The following is a 20,806-nucleotide window of genomic DNA, read 5'->3' as shown; positions in this document are numbered from 1 at the left end:
TAATCCATTTAACCATTCTAGTTCTGCTGGATCATTTTCACTTTAGAAGCCACAATGTATGTGAACTGACAAAAAATCAAAACGACAATTCGGATAAATAAGAAACTGTTGTTTGCTTGTTTAATTATCATTTATTATACACAATCTTCAACAACTAATAATTTCTTGTGTTGATTGCAAGGGAAATTCAAATGACCTATGCTCACAAAGAGAAAAACACATCAGTCTTTTCGGATATCGAGGGGCTGCATCAGCATGCAGGCCCGTAGCGTGCGGTTGGCCCGCGTCAAGGGCGCTAACCTTAGAGGGGCACTGAAATCTTGATCTGTGTTATAAAATAAGTGAAGATAAATCATAAATTTTTGCTCGAAATGAAAAGACCGAGGAATAATTTATGATTTATCTCCTTAATGCTGTAGAAAAGATCGTGAAGAAAGTTAGATATTTTATCATCGTGAAGATTTAACTCCATCCCGTACCGTGAAAATTGAAGTATCCTCAGTGCCGCTAGAAGTTACCCAAAATCATAACGTTCTCGGCAACTATCCAAGACCCAACCAATCATGCACTAAAATGCAACTCTGATTGAAATGTTTGGGATTTTTGTTGTTCCTGATGTACAGAACAGAAGAAACAGTCACAGATGTCCGCACAAGGGGATCGTTTTCTTGCATTTAATGCAAAACATGACGCGCGGTATGAACACGCAGACGAACCTTGTCGAAGAACATTTGCTTAGATAACACAATCGCAGACGTGATACGAGTTTGGAGGGGCATACAATTTCATCCCATCCTGTGATTCAAAATCTCACTCACTGGAGAAAGGGGTCCTTGAAAAAGTCAACCCTATTCACCCCATGCAAGATCAGATCGATTCAGTAACCCCACTGTCGATCTCAACTATATGAACAAACATGTGGACACGGTAGTCCTTCAGATAAAACTTGTCGTTTGTAATGTCAGTTGCTTGCTTTAGATAGGAGATCACTATTCTGAGTTTATGTGGTAAAACATTCTGTAGCGGCTGAATTTTTTTTTTTCGAAAGCTTTAGAGTACTTCTTTTTGATCCGAAAGAAGATCAGACATGGCACGACCTAGTTTAATACGTATGATTCTTTAAACGAGAATCGGACTCTCTTCGATGGTGAATCTTGTTCGACATCCATTTATTCCACTGTCTTTTTCAGGAGAATTCATTTATACGCGGGCCTAGTACCCAGCGAAAAGTGAAAACTTGAAGAATAGGAACGGTGTGACATAAATTACGGGAGATACTAGAAATTTAAAAACGAGTCAGGAGATAATAAAGCAAAAGTGTGATCGCCTATCGTTTCTCGATGTATGGCTGGATGCTAATTCGTGTTAATTCCAATCTATTGATATGCACCGTACTCATCAATTGACTAACCAGTTCACAGCTCCTAAAAATTGTCTTCTCAGTATACTGGTCTTGATATACAGTCTCCTGAATAAATACCCCGCCCGTTGCCATCAAACACCCACCGTCAACTGATTCTACATATAAACAGTTCAAGATTTGTGCGATAATTTACATAAAATGAACGATAGTCAAACACGAACGATTTGCGATCGAATCTTTTAGATATCGAGTTTTTCGGCGTTGTTAGAGGTTTCCAGACATTGGAAATAAATGAAACGGTTGGTGAAGGAACAAATATTCAAATAAAGTTCTCTTGGTGCTCTATATTGATGTCTACCCGGTTAGATTGCCACAACGTTGAACAATTTTCCACCAAGGACGCTAGTCTTGGGAGAGCACTGAAAATTTTATTTGCTTCATTGACTAAGTGTAGATAAGTCACTAAATAAGTCCGGATATGTGTGCAATATCCAAGTGCACACTAAATTATTACTCGAAAGTCGAACTGAAAGGGGCGCAAAACTGAGACTCTGCCAAGGGCGCAAGATAACCACGCTACGGCTCTGTCAGCACCGATATTAAACAACTTGCTATCTTTCGCATGACGATTCACAAACATCACAATTTGGCAAGTGGGTCTTCTTCAGGATTAATATCATAGCCCCCTTTTGTACAATTTGTTTGTAAATGATGACGATTAATGTTTTGTAATTTTTTGCACGGATCCATTTTTTCGTACATTAACAAAAATATGGTAAGGTGCTCTAATGTGTCCAAGCTCGACGGCATATTCATTCAACATTTTATTGTTCTACCGTTTATATCTTAGAATTAGCCGCAATTTAGTATATCCTTGGGATCGTTGACACTCTGCTCATAGACTTTTAGTTCATCGTTACAGATAGTTTAATTATAGAGGATCTCCGTTCGATGAAGAGTCGATAGCACTCCTCGAATTTTCTGGGGAAAACACAGAATCTTCAGAGTGTTTTATCTGAAAAACCATTCCAGATTACCTTAGTTTGGGTCCCTTCCAACTACTCCATTCCAGGCTGAGAAGGCGCAAACTCTAGCTCCATCTAAGCTAGAGAGAGCGCATTAGAACGGGGTTTGGAGCTTGTCACGACGGGATATCACGACATTGAATGTGTTGTCTGGTCATGAGATGAGTATTGTCGTGCCAGATCCTAACTAAACGATTTCTTTTGGGTACTGGGTATGCTGGAGATAAATATCCAAAATTTAGTATTACTTTTTTTTCTAACATTGTTTGATCTCTACTACGAGTTTCTTAGAAAATCTAATGTTGCACTATCGAAAAGCAAATGCTAATAACGGTGTGAGTTTGCGTTCATCCTCTCCCTGCCATCGATGTCCGCTATTCTCTGTCTCTAATATGAACTCTACCACTCCTTTTGTGAATGTCGCTCTTGCGAATGACTCCGTTGTCAATGTATTTCAAAAGAAAATAAAATGTTTTCAAATTCCTCAAAAATGTTCCGAATTGCCTCCCTTATTGTAAATGAAGTTCAGTCAATATCTTAGGCCTAAGGAAATTCAATTAAAAACTTTTGTATAATATCAATATTCCTAGTTTTGGAATGGCCATTGAATTAATATAAAAAATAATCTAAATAATAATAAGGTTTTAAAAAAATATATATGATACCTTGAAAATCTAATCTCATACATATCTGCAACGATGTAATATACTGCATTTTGAAATAAAGCAGGATTCATGATGAATGCAAGAGTAACTAGAAGGTTCAATATTTTGAAATGTCGTCCCCAAACGCGACATTTAGACTTCTGTATTTTGTGGTTTCAAAACACCACGGAATTTTTGCGGATTTCTTCGACGACGAGTTATTAAAAGCAGCATCAGGCATGCAAACGTTTTCCTCCTAAATTGGAATAAGTCTAGCAAGAATCGAAATTCACGGATTATTTTCTTCCTAAAATTTAAGTGGAATAGGTCAATAGATAAAAAAGGCCGAAAAGTCGTCTGTAAAAATGAGAATAAATGGTTTGTCAAATGCATGTAATATTTTGTGGAGGAGAAGTTAGCTAAACTGAAACTTAACGAATTTAAAATAAATAAAAAATATCAAAGATATTATTTCGTAACGTGTTTACCAGGAGTGAAAAAATATCTTATAGAGGGTAAAACGTAAGCCATTTTTGGGATGACGATTGTGTGACAAATGCCAAAATCTAAAAAGATTCTAAATCGAAAAACACAACGGGGAATGCATGTCAGACTGATCCAGTAACATTTAATACAAAATCTATTTTTGAAAGTAGGCAAATCCTGTTTCTTATTCACATTATTATATGACCCAGTTTATCATTAATCCCTTTTTGTCGATGATATTTAAAAAACTAAAATGTTTAAACACCCGTTTTAGTATTCGCCGATAAAGGATATCGCTAACGGGCGTAGTTTACTATACAGAACACAAGAGTACCTTGTAGCCGGCAATGAGGATCGTTATACCTCGTTAGTTATTACTCGAGTTTGTGGCCCAATCATTTTGATATATTCTGAAATACAGGTTTTGACTGAAATTTAAGTATATGAGAGTGCCATTAAACCACTAGTAAAATATCTTGTGAAATTCATATGTGGAATAACTGAAAAAATATTTAAAAAATGAGAGCTAATAGGTGAAAATCGAAATAAAATTGGTCTTGCAGTTTCGAATTATTTTATGGTTACTTTATGATTAATTGATTACATTGTACCTATGGTGGATTACGTGAATTATTTTAGGAATAAAGACAATTACCCTGATTATTATTGATTACCAATGTAATCAATGGATTACCGAATTATTTAGAAAAATCAAAGTAATCTTTGATTAAGTCTCACTATGTTGGCTTGTTGGAAACCCCTTGCCTTTTTCTCCGTTTCTATTAGACATAAAGCACTGCCTCCCGTTATGTACCTCAAGTTATTTAAAACCCATTATCCATTGTGTTTTTGTTGCAAAACATATTGTTTTGTAGAAGTTGTGGGCGATATTGTGTTTTTGAGCATACAAAGTTAATTTTCTTAATTTTACACTTTGTTTTATTTGGGGCTATTTTCAATCTATTCCCCGAATAATTATATGAAATGAAATAATATTTGAGAGAAGCATTCCTTCTGTTCAAAATCCGGACTTCCTCCACAACTCTGGGCCCGAGGGGGAACACCTCGTCCCCCCTCCCCCTCGACGACCCAGCATTTTGCGCTTGTTCAAAACACGACTGGTTGCATCTCGCTAATACAGACCTAAACCTGAAATGGCTTAAATCGCAGAGTGTATAGCAACACGCGGATACCCGTAATTCCAGAGCAGAGCAGAGCAGAACGCGCAGTCGAAACCGATTAAGAATGCACTGCGAATGTGATACGAATCTAACACGGAACTCGGGAATGTCTTGACGTGCCTGTTGCATAGCCGCAGTTCTATAGATGAATCGGAGGGAGCGGATGGGCCATATAATATTGCGGCTGCTGCTTCTAGGTATAGATGCTACGCTATGTCAGCGTCGGATAAAGATTCGTTTGGCCGGTTTTGCGGTGTAGAACTTTAGTATGCACTGAGTGATTGCATGTCCCGACGCTTGTAGTCGTCTCTAATTAATTGTTCAGTTGCATAAATTAATGACTACCTGTCGATGATGATCGCATTGTTTATTAGCTTGTTCTATTCTGCAAATGAATAGCTGACAAGGTAGGAAACAGCTGATTCCTCGAGAGGAAGTGAATTTTTTTTAAAGGTCACTTGATTTGAATGTATTCTATATATTGTTCCATCGCATCGATCTAGTATTTAAATTACTGTAATAAAACGTTAATACCAACAAACGGCTTCCTGATTCATCTAACTCAACAGTTCATAAAAAAATCTATCGCTACAATCTTTGACACACATTTACTTGTTGCCTGCCAGCAGCTGTGTATGGCTATAAGACGTTTCCCGTGAAGACCCCAGCTCCCAAATGCAAACTCATTCGCATCAATTATCGCACTCCCATTCTCGTGCCACCACAAGTCCGTTCAGACCCCACACGAACTTTACGCGCTGCAGTCATCGCAGTATAGCCACTGCGGCACAGCGTCAACAATCTCATTGTTTAGAACTAGCTCTTTGAACTCGGATGCCCCCTCAGAAACGGATCGACTCTGTTGCCGATTCTGCTCTGGTGTGTTGCGTCAACATCACGCAAGAGCTGTCTGCTGTTTGCCCGTGTCCCCCACCATCTTCGCCATCACGAATAGGGGCGCTTACTTTTACATGCGTCAAAATCAGCGTGCACGAAGTTTGGCAAACCTATCTGTGCAACGCGGTTCGGCTCTAATCCCGTTACAAACAGTTTAGATTCCGAAACACTTTGCCCATTATGTCACAATGTGATGGCGGTCGGCGGCGGTGGTGTTCCGGTGGAAGTTCGGGTCTGATTGAGGGTCAAAAATGGAACAAAAGATAGCCATCAAATAGTGTTGGGTGGAAACACGAGTTAGATTGTGTCCAAAAATATTAGAGACAAGGGTGCATATTGAATGGATGTATAAAAGTAATTTCGGAAACGAGTTGAAATTTTATTTATAGGCGCATGTAAATAAATAGTTCAAAGACCTCACTAGTTACTAAAAGCAATTCAGGGTCGGGTTTTATGACGGACTACGTAAACCTAATATTCCGTTTACAAGAAATGTACAGTATGACTTTTTTGCACGGGGCTACTAACATAATTCAATACAAAAACATATACTTCCGCATTAAGGGGTCACACTACTGTAGAATTTAAAAATAATCGAAATTTTTTATTGGTCTAAAATGTGCTTTAGGGTCTCGAAAATGATGTCTAGTCTAGTCTAGTCTAGTCTACACATACACAGCCAATACATGTAGGGATCCTGGAAAATTGCAGACGTCCCGCCACAATTTTTCTTGTCATTATTAATGTTTGTGGCACGTATTGAATATGACACAAGCATTAAAGCGGCTTTAAAATGATTAAAATTATACGGCAATCAAATTATTCATTCAATGAATAATTTAATCAACGGATTATTTTGAACTTTGAATAATGAAGACACGTGGACAACCGTACACAACCATTTCAATTAGATGGGGGTTTGATAAATCGTTGGGAGTGACTTTGCTAAGAGGGTTAATATCAATCCTTTGGTCCTAGGTTCCTAGGATGGGACAGAAGTGTTTAGCCCTGCCCTGACTAATGAGCCAGGGTTATAGCGCCCTTACTCGCTCTCTGAAATAATAGAGAAAATTAGCGAAATCGGGTAATTAGTAGTAATATAAACAAAAAAGCATGAAACATACAAACCAACAGACAACTCACCTTCGACAAAAATCCATAGGGGCCATGCATAAATGACGTAGCATTTTGGGGGGTAGGGAGGGTATACCAAATTTATGACGAAGTGTGACGAGGGGGAGGGTAGGGTCAGAAGTTGTGCGACGTAGCATTAAGTTTAAAACCCATTGTTTAGAGAAAACAACTTAATGATCCTCCATTCCCAAGAGAAATAAATTTAAATTTAAACAAGTTACTTTTGACGCGGTTTTTCATGAGGTAAATTTTACGTTTAGCGGAATTACAAGTTCGCAAAAATACGAAAAGATTTTGTGTGCGGATTTAACTTGCTACATTGGTTAGCTAATGTTGCCAGCTAGCAGACTTAGTTTGGTAGCTGAATTAAATTTTCACTTCGGATTCAACCAAACAAAATTTAGTAATTTAATTAAGATGAACGTATGCTTCTTAGAATCATTGGCGGCTGCAGGATTGTGAACTGAGAGAACTTCTCTTCATGCTCCCCTTGCCATATAAAATTTAAAAAAATTATTAACACTATATTTGTCATTGAATGGGCTTATTTTGAACCCAATTTGCCTTTTTAATGAAAATGTTGATAGTCAAACATGTATTTCAAATAATTGTAAAACATGTGTATTTTTTTTCATCCCCCGGCCGCTTTGCACGGGACGAGGGGGAGGGCGTAGGTAAATGCTACGTTATTTACGAGGGGGAGGTTAGAATTTTGTGACCAAATGCTACGAGGGGGGAGGGAGGGGTCAAAAATCGCATAAAAAAGGCAAGGTCATTTGTGTATGGCCCCATACAGGACTTCTATGTCCTAATAGGCAGTACAGGATCGTGAAAACAGAAACCTTCCGCGTTCGTTGAGCGTTGACGGAAAACACAAATAACTGGCCTGCCTTAAGCCAAACCGAACTGAGTGCCATTATTTTTTTCGATGTTTTTCATGTCAAAATTCATTTTTGAATAACTTACCATTAACATAGAAATTTTATGAACACCTATATCCTTTCATTTGCTATTTGAGTTTCCAGAAATAAATAAATGTGGGTGTTTCTAGAACTACATCAGATGCAATAGCGTTTTTAGAGAATGTACCTAAAAATGGCGCTTGGTCCTCTTTGGCTTAACACAGGCCAACTGTACCGTCTATTTCACAGCTTTAGGGTCTCGAAAGAGATGTACCAAAAAACCACAGGCGACAATGATTGCTAAATGTTCAAATTTTTAATTCTGCCGAAACGCCTCTTATGTATACCCCGAGCTTATTGAAAACTTTAACCGTGTTTTTCAAAACCCTATTTTTTGTCTGGCCGGAAACGTAACTCGAACAAATGCTTTTTGATCGTTTTGAAATTTTCACAGTATATTCAAAATTGATTTCTCAAGTGACGTACGTGAGATTTTATTTTTTTATTGGTTGATTATTTTTCAATCAACAATCTTGTGTCGATTTTTATGGCATTTTTAGCATTTATTTAAAATATTGAGCGCCATTTCGCGAAAAATCAAAGTATTGAAAAAATTCTACGTACGTCGCTTACAATTGTTATAAGAAAGCGAAAAAAATAGTTTTAAGGTCTAGGTTAAAAATTACAGGAGAGAGGTTTCCGGCCGTGGACACTTTCCAAAAAGACACGGCTACGGAAGTAGGCTGCACAGCCGCCATCTTGTGTCAAAATTACTTGGAAAAAATATTTTTTGTGCTTCACAACTAGGGTGGATGTACCAATAGTCGCATACTTAAGGAAAACTTTTGTTAAAAAATCGACGAATAGATCTATGGACAATGTTAATACATTAAACGAAAGCTTTCAATCCCTCCTACATAAGAAAAATATAAAGATGGTTTAATAACCAATTCATGTATTTAAAACTGCTTGTACCACTATAGGAACACATGTACCAATAGTGGTGCAATCGCTAATTTCGGTTCCCATTGTTGCAAATCCCATTGATTTTTTATAGGACTTGCAACTATAGGTACATTAGATCAACTATAGGTGCAAGGGAGCTCAAAATTCGAAGAAAATCAATTTTTTCAATAGTTACTTGAGCAAATTTCAAGGATAACAGATTTATTGTCGCATAATTTTAGTGTGATGAATCGATAAAAAAAATATTTGTTGATGGTTGGTACCTTAGTTAGGCGTATAACCCACTACTGCAACTATTGGTACACCTCAACTGTAGTAGCACCCACCCTAGTAATATAAAACACACTTGACAAGATCTCGATTCACTTCTTTATTGCGCGTAGAAAAATTCCTGAACCAAATACCGAAGCTAAATTTCTGACGTTATTTTGAAATATCAGACTTACAGCTGAGTAAAATTCTTAATAATTAGGTACATGGTAGCAAGGGTAGATTTGAAATAAGCTTAACGAGTTAGGTTAATTATTTCAGGTTAATTTTTTAAACGTTTACTTTAAAAGAAACGTACAGAAATTCTAAAACTTTTCAGACCTAGTCTTGCGAACCAAACAACTCAGCTCAACAAATTGGGTAAATGTTTGTTATTGAGATGGACTCATCAAAAGACACCCCTGCATAGTGGTCGGAAACCCCAAAATTGTGAATTTAATTCACTAGAGACCAAACCATCGAATATATTCACATGGTATCTTTGGATGAATTGTTCGTAAAAATACTACCCAGTACCTGATAAAAATTAAAATTAGGCATGGCCTACTACGATCAAACTAAAAAAATTAACTTTTTATGCTGACGAGGTAGAAAGCTGGTGTCTTCGACTAAGTTTTAGAAATGCTTGCAATGAAGAATTTTGTTGAACATCTTGAACTTATAGAACTTAAAGTTAACGATTTATAAAGCGTTTTCTTTAGCAATACCCCTAAATTCAGTTTTTTTATTATAAATTTTTCCACTGTTACTTTACGTGTAAACCGTGTTCCAAACAAATGTGTAAGCATTAAACAACATAATATTGTGGAAGACTGTAAGTAAAAAAAAACTCATTCGTTTCAAAGTTATTGAAGATTTTAACATTTTTTGACCATTAAAGGGGGGAGGGGGTCTAAAGGTTTCAGCATGAAAAAAACACCCTTTTACGATTTTTTTAGAACTTAGCGTGAAGCACATTTATCAAAACTTTTGTATATTGTAATATATCATTTCAATAACATGCTGTAGTTTTTTTATGCAAAAATATCGACAAACGGCTCGGTGACGAAGCTTTTGGCACAACGTCTCTGAAAAAAACATGATTTGCAGTGTTACCTGCCATTTAAAAACTACTTAACAGCTTTCTTTCAAACTTTGCACACACATTCTATGTTAAAAATACCTAACCCCAACGTGGTGCATTAAAAAAACCTGTTTTAAACCACCTAGCGGTGCAATTTTGCCTTTCTCATTAATCCAAACTGCACGGAAAAAATATTTCCCAAAATCGTTAATAAAGTTCCATGAATTCTGGAACAATCACGTTTTTACGTTATGAAAACAGGACCATGAACAAAGAGCATGTGTTTTATAATTATGTTCAATTTCCCTGCAGTAACGCTCGCATAACGCTTTTTTAGTGGAACTATTTGTTTGTTTTGTGAACTTAACTCACGGTTTCCTTCAAGTCATTTCTAATGCGATTTTCAATACACGAACTAGCTCACAACTTTATGAATATTATTTATAAAACCCAAAGTAGATACGCATGATGATTTTCAAAGATATAGGAGCCTTAATTCACAAAATTAAAATATTCTGAATATGTTCTCGTGAACTGTTTCGCGAAATTCAAAATCATATTCATGAATACATTTAATTCTCATGAACTAATTCGTGATCTCTAATATATTATGTACGATCCAATATCCGTGCTCGTGAATTAGTTCACAAAATCATCAAATATTTTTCATGTATTCGTGAACTGGTTCATGATATCTAGTATAAGTCACAACTCACCTTCATTTTTGTGAAATAGATCACGAAATCATTAAACATTACTCATGCATTCGTGAACTGGTTCAGTATGCCAAGTGATATTTAGAAGATATCGCTAATCATTGACAATTTCATGCAACATTTTCCCGTGAACTCTTTTAAAAAATTTGGAGTATTATTCGTGGAATCATTTTTATTCCATGCACTGTTTTATGAAATGTCCAGCTGCTAGCGACCATAGTAATTAATAGACACGAGCATCGTTATTCGATGTCTGGATAGAAAACGAAAACTACGCTGAGAATCGCAAATAGTGTACGTGATATAATTCACAGAACAAGATATCGCGAATCAGTCATATTTTTATGATCCAGTTTATATTGTCACGTTATTCCGAATTAAAAAACCGATGGTAACCAAAAGTTAATATATACCATGGTAAAACTGCTGATATCATAAACATTAGTCATATTACTATTCGTGTCAAATTTGGAAGTAAGTTTTAAAATAAAACATTACGAAAACTTGAACAGAAATTACGACAGAATTTACAATAACATGAACAGTAGTTACAAAAATCGTGACTTAGATCCTGAAATCATGAACATGAATCACTCTACTCATAACTAAAATATCACGATAACGTGAATATAAATTACAAAAATCGCGATTAAGATCCTGAAATCATGAATTTTAATTCCCCTGGTCTGACAAAAAATAGGGTAGTAAACTCATGAATAAGATAGCACAATAACGTGATGAGAAATCACAACAATCGCGAATAAGCTTTTGATATATGTATATATTCGGGGCCATGTATATATTCGGGGCGAACTATTTTTTTGGAAACACAAATAGTTTCTTGAATTCGAGGTTTATTATTCATAATTTCAGGAACGTGGTCATGGTTTTCGTAAAATGTTCAGTTCACGAAATCGTGATCTTTTGTTCATGAATTTATGACTGGTTTTTTCGTGTACGATTCCATGGCTGGTTATGTTCAATATATTGGTGGAAATGTCCATTACATATTCAGTACGATTGGATCGACAGCCACGAACTTGAGAAGCTTTGTGTTGTAGCTGAAACACTTGAACCCAGTAGCGGATTCAGGAGGAGGGTTCGGGGCGTCCGGACTCCGCCAAAAAGTTTCAACTTGTTAACAAATCTTAAATTAGTTTCAAATTTAAAGTAGTTTTCAAACTCAAAATTATTTTAAGCAAATTTTTCACTGGTTTTACAGACCTACTAGGGAAATTTATTTAGGAGGAACAATGAAATTTTCTTCCGGGTGGGGGGGATATAATTGATGAGGGAAGGTGGGTTTGAGGAAGGATGGTGTGTGATGTGGGGATAAACCGGGATTAGGTTGACGATGTTCAGATTGATTGCATAACCTTTCTATATTAGAAAGGCAAAAAAGTAAAGTGAACTTATAAATATGGGACCTCACTTTTTCACTTAAAAACGCACCAGGACTTCTAAATTTCGAGAAACATCGTTGATTAAGCTTCAAAACAAACGCTAAAGAATTGGTGCAGTTTGTCTGAAAAATAAGGATGAACGTATAAATGTGGGCACACTATATTTTCCCATGAAATCTAGGTCAAAAACTTCAAGCAAAGCGGGCGGAGGTCTAAAATTGTCCAAATGATGTGAAATTTGGCATATGAGCTTACTTTGCTATTTGTCACAATAGGAGGCCTTTGAGATGTCAAAAATGTTTTTTTGCAATGTCCTAATGCGGGTGCGAAGGTGGCCAAGAAAGGGAGGGGGTTGATGAAAGGTGTATGTGTTAGGGTAAGTGGGGTGATGGGGGGGAGGGGGTGATACTACACCCAATTGCATATTATACCTTCGATTTGAGACTTGTTTGGAGAAAATCGGTTCGGTCATCTCCGTAATTTGTAACCGATGCGCAATTGTTGGTAACACACATACGCACAGACATACGAATACAAACGTTTTTCGAACTTACCGAAGTGAGTCGAATGGTATAAGAGCGTCGACCAACAATTTCAAACAATTTGTAACTCATTTTAATTATTTTTGCATCATTCATGCATATGTTGATTACCGGTTTATATGGAAATTTTGCATGTGGCCGCATATACAGGCCCGTAATACAGGAACCAGAACTCCGGTTCAAAGGATATTTAATAATATGCAATAGGAATATTGTAGCTTTCATTTGAGACTGATTTTGTGAAAATCAGTCAACGTGGATTTGATTGGGCATCAATGAGCTGAAACTATAAATTCAAACATTTTCGAACACATTTCATGAAGTTTTGCATCTTTTAAATACTATGCTGATTCCGATTTATATGGGAATTTCATGCGTAACTTCACTCTTCACCCTGTAACTCCGCAACCGGAAGTCGGAATTCAGCCATTCCTGAGCAACCGATGTGCTTATTTTTGGTCACATACATATATACACACGCACACACACATACGCACACACGCACAGACATTTGCCTAACTCGACGAACTGATTCGAATGGTATAAACGACTCAGCCCTTCGGGCCTCGGTTAAAGGGTCGGTTTTCAGAGAGATTGCATAGCCTTTCTATAGGAGAAAGGAAAAACATTTAAAAAAAAACTTTTTCGAAGACACTGAGGCGCTGTGTATTGTATTTTTCTTACAAGAGATTTAGCAAAAATGAAGGATTTTTCTTAAAAAAGTTTCATTTTATATAACTTTTGCATTTTTCGCTTTTCGTTAAGATGGTTTTAGAAACACTTTCAGATATTTTGAAGGATAACTATTTGTCTCAAAATACCGACTATCTAGCTTCTTTTAGTTAGAAAGTTATAAGCACTACTTCGTAGATGCCAGACTGATAATTTTCAGCCAGACTACTTGAGGAGCATTGTTTGGGAATATCAATTGATCCGGTCCAAGCGAGAATTTCGCCTGTGAACCACCAATGCGGGCCACGACTATCTTTACCGTAACTTGGGATATGAGAATGGAAGTGTTGGTGTGGTACTTACTTAACGGAAGGCCCCGACTCAGTGACACTCCCATAAGTACCATGAATTGGGTAGTGGATGCGTTGTTAGTAAGGATTCGCCTCAAGCAAGCGATGCGACTGAGAATATCTTTTCGAGCATAAAAAGTTTGAATAATTTATTAAGTGATATTATTGACCAATCATAAAATATGTCACGCAATGATTGCCCAACAATAACTAACAATAATTAACTCTCTCTCATATTACGACGCTCTTTATCCCCTTGGTCTAATTCGAACCATATAATTTCAGTTTTTCCTTTTTTGTAGAAGCACATTACTGTGTTACAGGCAATAGTGTCCACTTTCTATGGAATTTCCTATATACATGGTACAATCGTGCGTAAAGCGGCCGATTGTGTCAAAGCACATGACAAGCTCCCTGAGCAGAGTCTGACATCAAATTGAAAACTAAACTTGATGTTGTGATGTTCGGCAAATGATTACTCAGATTGTTGTCGTTTTGGTCGTTTTGGTCGTTTTAACGGTTAAAAGATCAAAATGGAGAGCAGCAAAATTGTTCTATGACATCAAACAGAAAACTAATTCAGCTATCAGTGAGAGTAAATTGAAAGCTCAATGAAATATTGAATTTTTTTTTTGATAACGAAATATGTATTCACTTTGATGTTTCACCAAAGAAATATAAACATAGAAAATTCTTCTAAGAAACAAGGAGAGCAAAATAATATCAAAATTTGATGTCATATTTAAAAAATCTAAAACTGATAGCAAAATAAGATTTCAATTTGATGCTATTATCAAAATATGATTTCTACTTGTTATAATTTTGATGTTCGACTTTGCTCGGGTCCCCATCCCATCCCATTTATGTCATAGCATATTGAGATCCCGTAACTTGAAATTTTCCACCTCGTTCGAGTAAAAGTTGCGATATTACAATGAAGACGCAAAACAGAAAAAAAATCGATGCTGCTTTTCTAAACGATATTAATATCATGCACGAACCAAACACCCCCCGTCTCAAAATAGTCCGTACTTATTCTTAGCTCAGTGTAATCGACGGACCATTTAATGGACTAAAAGTACCATTAAATATAACAATAGAACATTTGTTCCTCATGCTGAAATGATTGCCGCAAATTGGTAATTGGTTTTGAATTGTTCTTGCGAATTGTCAATTCTCAACCCTCATGCATAAATCATCATTCACTCAGACAATACCATGCGTATTCTCCACGCGCATTAAAGACCCAGTGGATTCGTATCCTAGCTGGTCAAAAAAACACTAAATGAACAAATAAATTGGTTTGCGCAGTCTAAACAAATGTCAGCTCGATTGGCATCAACGGGGGGAAACGTGTTCCCTTACAATGCTATCAAATCGAAGAACATTTAAAATTACATACGACAAAATATGTGCAATTCAGAATATAACGAATTGAAGCAGTTGATTATTTGCATTAGAAAGGATCGGAAATGCATAACCAAGGTTCATTTTCAAAAATAACACTGCTGATGAATCATTTTATACAAAATAGGTGATAAGGGACGCGGACGAAAATAGCTGACCACCACCTATTGTAAAATGTTATGTTTATTGAATAAAAACTGCAATAAATAAATTATATCGTCATTGCCATTTTCGAGGTGTACTAAAAAGCGCGAAATTCCGCGCGAAATGTCGCACGGAATTTCATGTTGAGCTTTGTGCGAAATTTTGCACGGAATTTCACACGGTGTGATTTCATGCGGAATTTCACGTAGAAATTCTCAGGGAATTTCGCGCGGAAATTCTCAGAGAATTTCGTACGGATTTTTCCCGGAATTTCACGCGGAATTTCGCAAGGAATTTTAAACGGAATTTCGCGCGGAATATAGAACGGAATTTAGCACGGAACTTCGAACGGAATTTCGCGCGGAATTTTGTGCGATATTTCACGTGGCCTCGCGTGGAATTTCGCACGAATTTTCGCGCGGAGTTTCGCACGGAATTTCGTGCAAGTCAATGTATTGGTATTTACGTGTGGATTTTTATAAACGTGTGCACTGGAAAACAGACAGGGAAAGAATGACCGGAACGGTGAGAATGAAGAAACGGTAAAAATTCACCTTTTTATTGGAAACACCGAGAAAAGATATGTCCTCAAGTAGGAATCGAATATTTTTTGTATATATATGAAAAAATTTCAAAAACATTCTGAGCAACAAAAAAATGTACAAAAACCAACAACCCGACCCGCTAATACAACCAATCTTGCACGGAACCTGATTCCTCCTCGGCACACAGTGGCCGGAGACCGGACAAAACCTATGTTTCAAATATTAATGTTTTTTTAATTTTTCTGGGTTTCCTATGTATTGAATGACATATTCTCCAAATTTTGTGAGAACTGAATGAGAATTAGATTTTTATTAGCAATTCAAACATCGCTGTGTCAGACAATCCAAATGAAATTCATTTTCTAAATCACAGTATCTCACACCTAGAAAAAATCGTGTAAATTTACGTCTCCTGACCCTGACATATACGAGCATCAAAAATGACTTAGTTTTACGTTTGGTTTTAATTTTACATGACGTTGATTTTCGTAAATCGTGTAATTTTACTCCACATATTGCGTTTGTTTTCAGTGGCAGTAAGTGTAATTTTATGTTATTGCGCATGTAAAGTATATGTTTCATGTAAAATTAAATGGAACACGGTAATGTTTCGTCATTTCGAGAATTACGGGTTGCTAAATTGTGTCATGTTTGCAATTACGTCAATGATAAAATTCATAATTTTTTGGTGTGTATGTTCACTTCAAAAACCTGTTATTCTTTCAATTTTAATCCGATTTGAAGAATTTTGTTGATCATTTCAACTGCCAAATTTGATTCTAACAATGGAATATTATTACAAATATATTTTAAGTGGGTTGATAGCAAATTCTGTTTTCACAAATGTATTCTGTACAATCAGGTGAAACAGTTTGGAACGGTCACTTATTATACATTCTATGGGAAATCATCTCTACTTTTCGAATTTCAAGGTCTCGTTTTGCCCTTTTTGCCCGGAGGGCAAATCGACATTTTAAAATGTTTGCTGACATGAAGGAGCATGGTGATTAGTGCAAAATAACAACTAAATAAACAAACACTTTTTGTAGAGATTGAAAGAAGTTATCCAATTATTATGTTGCTATTTCTAGTTTTAGTGATATTATGCTTATAAGAAAGGTTCGATAGCACTGTATGTATTTTATAACTTTTGAAATTAAAAATAAGCTCAGCACCCCAAAATTACTTTATTATGTAATTTTCAGCCAGATTGGGCAACATTTTTGGTTTCGTCCGACTTTTATTCGAAGACCGGCCGCTGTGCGGCATTACCTTACGGCATTACTTCGGGAAGAGATTTTTTTTGTGCACAGCACACGATTCCAGTAGAGTGTAGGGCTTCCGGTTTGCTGGAGCCCCGGCGCGACTGGTGGTGTCTCGTCGCGGTCTACCCAGTCAAGTTCCCTGCGGTGAATCTGACTGTACGCTGACGGCGAAAGAAGTTCTCCCGATACCGATTCTTATTTGGTTTCAGTACCACAACTTCTTGAGCCCTTTGGCTCCGTGACCGGTGCCATTTAGCGCCGCAACTCCTTTACGCCCTTCAGTTCTTTTCTTGAGCAATTTAGAACTGCTTCCTTGGTGAGCCATTCAGCTCCTCGACATGTTCGCGAACTACTCGGTCTAGTCTCCTACGATGGAACTTACCTACTCCAACAGAGAGTTCCCCGGCGAGAGAAGTTCTCCCGAAACCGAGACAATCAGCAAGATGCCGAGGTCAGTTTGGCGATTGCGGTGAAGAAGGGCGTCCGATTCACTGGTGCCCCGATGACCCGCAACTGGTGATGTCTCGTCACGGTCTACTCAGTCCAGTCCCCAGCGGTGAATCTAGCTTACGTTGACGGAGAGTTCCCTGGCGAAAAAAGTTCTCCCAATATCGATTCTTCTTTGGTTTTCGCTATTTTTCTATCGCAACAACTGATGAGGTGCCGTGGTTGGTCTGGCGATTCCGGATAGAGTGTGGCGTCCGGTTCGCTGGCGTTTCGACGATTCATTCTCGGTGCTCTGTTGCAGTCTACTCGACTAGTATTCGGTGGTGGATCTAGCTTATTCCAGCAGAGGGTCCTCTGGCGGTGATTGCTCTCCCAAAACCGTTGCTCGATGTTCATCACGCCGTTTCCGCTATAAGACGGTCATGATCTACATCATAACTCTGTTTACTGTTTACTGCGTTCCACCTCTTTACGTCGCTTGTCATTCTGTAGGCTGCATTATCCGGGTTGATATTCGGTCCTCCCGCTTTAAGTAGCTCCCTGCACGTCACTTCAAACCTCAGACATTAAAAGACCACATGCTCCGGTGTCTCCTCGACCTTCTCACACTCCAGGCACAGTGGTGACGTTGTGTATCCGAACCGATGAAAATACTTCCTGAAGCAACCGTGGCTCGATAGGAGCTGTTTCAGGTGGAAGGTAATTTCTCCGTATTTTCTGTTGACCCACGTCGACAGGTTTGGATGAGCCAGTAGGTCCACTTTTCTTTCTCCGTATTGTCCCATTCCAGCTGCCACATCATCATGGAATCGACTCTCATCATTTTCTTCACGTTTTTGACGTTTCATTGATTGTAGCACTTGATATCCTCCGCCTGGGCGATGCAGATGGGGATCATCTTGGCGATAACGCATACTGCCTCCGATACGCAATCGCAACTCGTACGACCATCAGCCGAAACATCCTGTTCAGCTTTTCGCGGTTCTACTTGGTTTTCAGTGCCGCACCCCAGGCAGGAGCCCCATATCTCAGTATCGATGACGAAACACTAGTTAATAGACCGACATTTCTTAGGCGTAATGAACGTGGTTGTTAAAGCTCAAACAGTCGTCGATTATCACTCCCCATTGCTTCAGTGCACGCTTCGATGCAATCACATGCCCTTCGACTGTGATCTGTGTCTGCTGAACCGCTTTGCACATCCGTCTTGTGGTGAGCTATTTGCAGCTTGACCCCGTCCATCCAGCTGTCGATCGCATCTATTGTCTCCGTCACCGACACCTCCATTTCTTCAAGTGATTCATCACCGTAAGTGACATGTCGTTCACGAAACCCACGATTTTCGCTTTTCCGGGCAGCCGCAGTCTTAAAACCCCATCGTACATCTCGTTGAGTTGGACAGAGAATGGAGCCCTGAGGAACGCCCACAGCAACTCGCATTGCCCTCTGCCCATTGTTCGTCTGGTACAGGTGTACTCTGCTCTGAAAGTAGCTCTTCAGGATCTGGCTCATTCTTCTGTGCAGCGCTGCGGTTTTAAAGAGTCCCTAGCTTCTCGAAACGTCGCTTGCACTCCTCGCTCACTCTCCGATCTTGCGCTCTGAGGCCGCCTTCTGGCTCTAAGATAAGCAGCGTGTAGCGTACTGAGCTACTCATTTAACCAGTAAGCTACATGGCTCCAGTTTTCATGGCATTGTAACGTCACAATCGTTTCTGTTAGATCAACCGCATCAACGTACTTGATTCCGCTCTTCGCCAAAGTGACTCAACAAAGAGGATTTTGTTAAAGACTTTCATCTTCCACTTTAGCTTGCGGTCGTCCTTCTCCGTACTGCAGCAGGGTTCCATTGGCCGCTGCGGTAGCGAATCGCCTAGTGGTCGCTATGGGGATACTTCTCGCACACTCTCCAGTTTATGTTCGCCGTCAGTCAAGGATTATAGAATGTGGCGAAATTTCTCTCGGTACCGATATCCGTTTCGTGAACGAATAAGCTCCCAGTTTTGTCACGATACCAGGAGCCATTTAGCTCCTCCCTTCGCCGCAATTTATTCGTTGTAGTTCTCGGCGGTTGAGCTAGGCTCCACAACGAGCCGACAGGTAGGTGTCGGGGTGTGCCGCCAATTTTCACTACAAGGAAATATTCTCACAAGATAACTTTTGCAAATGAAGCTTTGAGAATTCCATTTAAAATATTTGGTATATTTTTGTTGAACATATTTAATTTTTTCAAATTTATTCAAAATATTTCGGGGGGGGGGGCTTCGTCTCCAACCTCCCCCCCGCTACTACGCCACTGGTTTTATGGCACTCTTGAAGCCCTTCTTAAAACTTAGAATGCACTTGTAGTGTGCTATAAAACTAGAAATGCTACTTCGGTAGTGTGGCCCCCATGTCCATTTAGAATCGGATAAAATCCTGAGATATTCGAATGTCAGGACTTGATCTACCGTTCTATGAAACTAGCTGCGACTGAGCTAGGTCACACTTTCAACGCCCAAGTCGATAAATTATGCAAGCTATCTTGCGGTAGGCCCATGTAACTTATTCTAAAAGCAGTCAAATCGCTATACGAAAAATGCATGTGCTTTTCTGACTTCAAATTGTATAAATTTTATTTATTTCTCACTGCGACGGAAAATGAATGACTTCATGTCATCGAACACAGACGCTATCTGTTCTTTTCTTGCGTAAGCGGGTTGGATTTATGACCAAAACAGTGCGTTTGTTTTCTTTCGCCTCCGAAAACAAACCGGGTTTCTGGTAGCAAGCCGTTTACCTAAACCTAATAGTTGAGATGATTTTTTCCATCAGTTTCTTGATGCAGGATAGCATTTCAATCGGTCGATACGAGTTATGATCGGAGACTGGTTTTCCCGGTTTTGGAATGACAATAACTCGCACTTGTCGCCATTCGATTCCATTGATTTTTTTATTTTTGCGCATTTTGCATCTTTAATACAAGAAAAATATGTTCCAGAAAGGATTTACTCGAATTTGACTTGGTTCGTCTGCTAGAGCTTATAAAAGATTTTTTGACAAAATCGGAGGCTGATAAAATCGAGTCTTCACTGTGTTAACAATTTCACACAAAATTCAATGCAATCGTCAATTGCAATGATTAGCTCTCGCTGTAGTTTACAGGTTAAAATTTTAAAATCCTTTCAGGGGGTGGGGGTCTTTTATTGCGAATATTTTTTAGAACTTTGGGTAAAGCGAATTGAACAAAACTTTTCTGTGTTATAATGTATCATTTCAATAACATTCAGCATTTTTTCATGCAAAAATATTCACAAGTGACTCGGTGTTGACGGTTTTCGTGGAACGTTTCTAGAAAAAAACACGATTTGGGGTGTTACCTGCCAGTCAAAAACTACTCAACCAATTT

Source organism: Topomyia yanbarensis, chromosome 3, assembly GCF_030247195.1.
Source record: "Topomyia yanbarensis strain Yona2022 chromosome 3, ASM3024719v1, whole genome shotgun sequence".
In the NCBI taxonomy this organism is placed as follows: domain Eukaryota; kingdom Metazoa; phylum Arthropoda; class Insecta; order Diptera; family Culicidae; genus Topomyia; species Topomyia yanbarensis.
The sequence above is the reverse complement of the archived record's forward strand: the minus strand, read 5'-3'. Positions refer to the sequence as shown.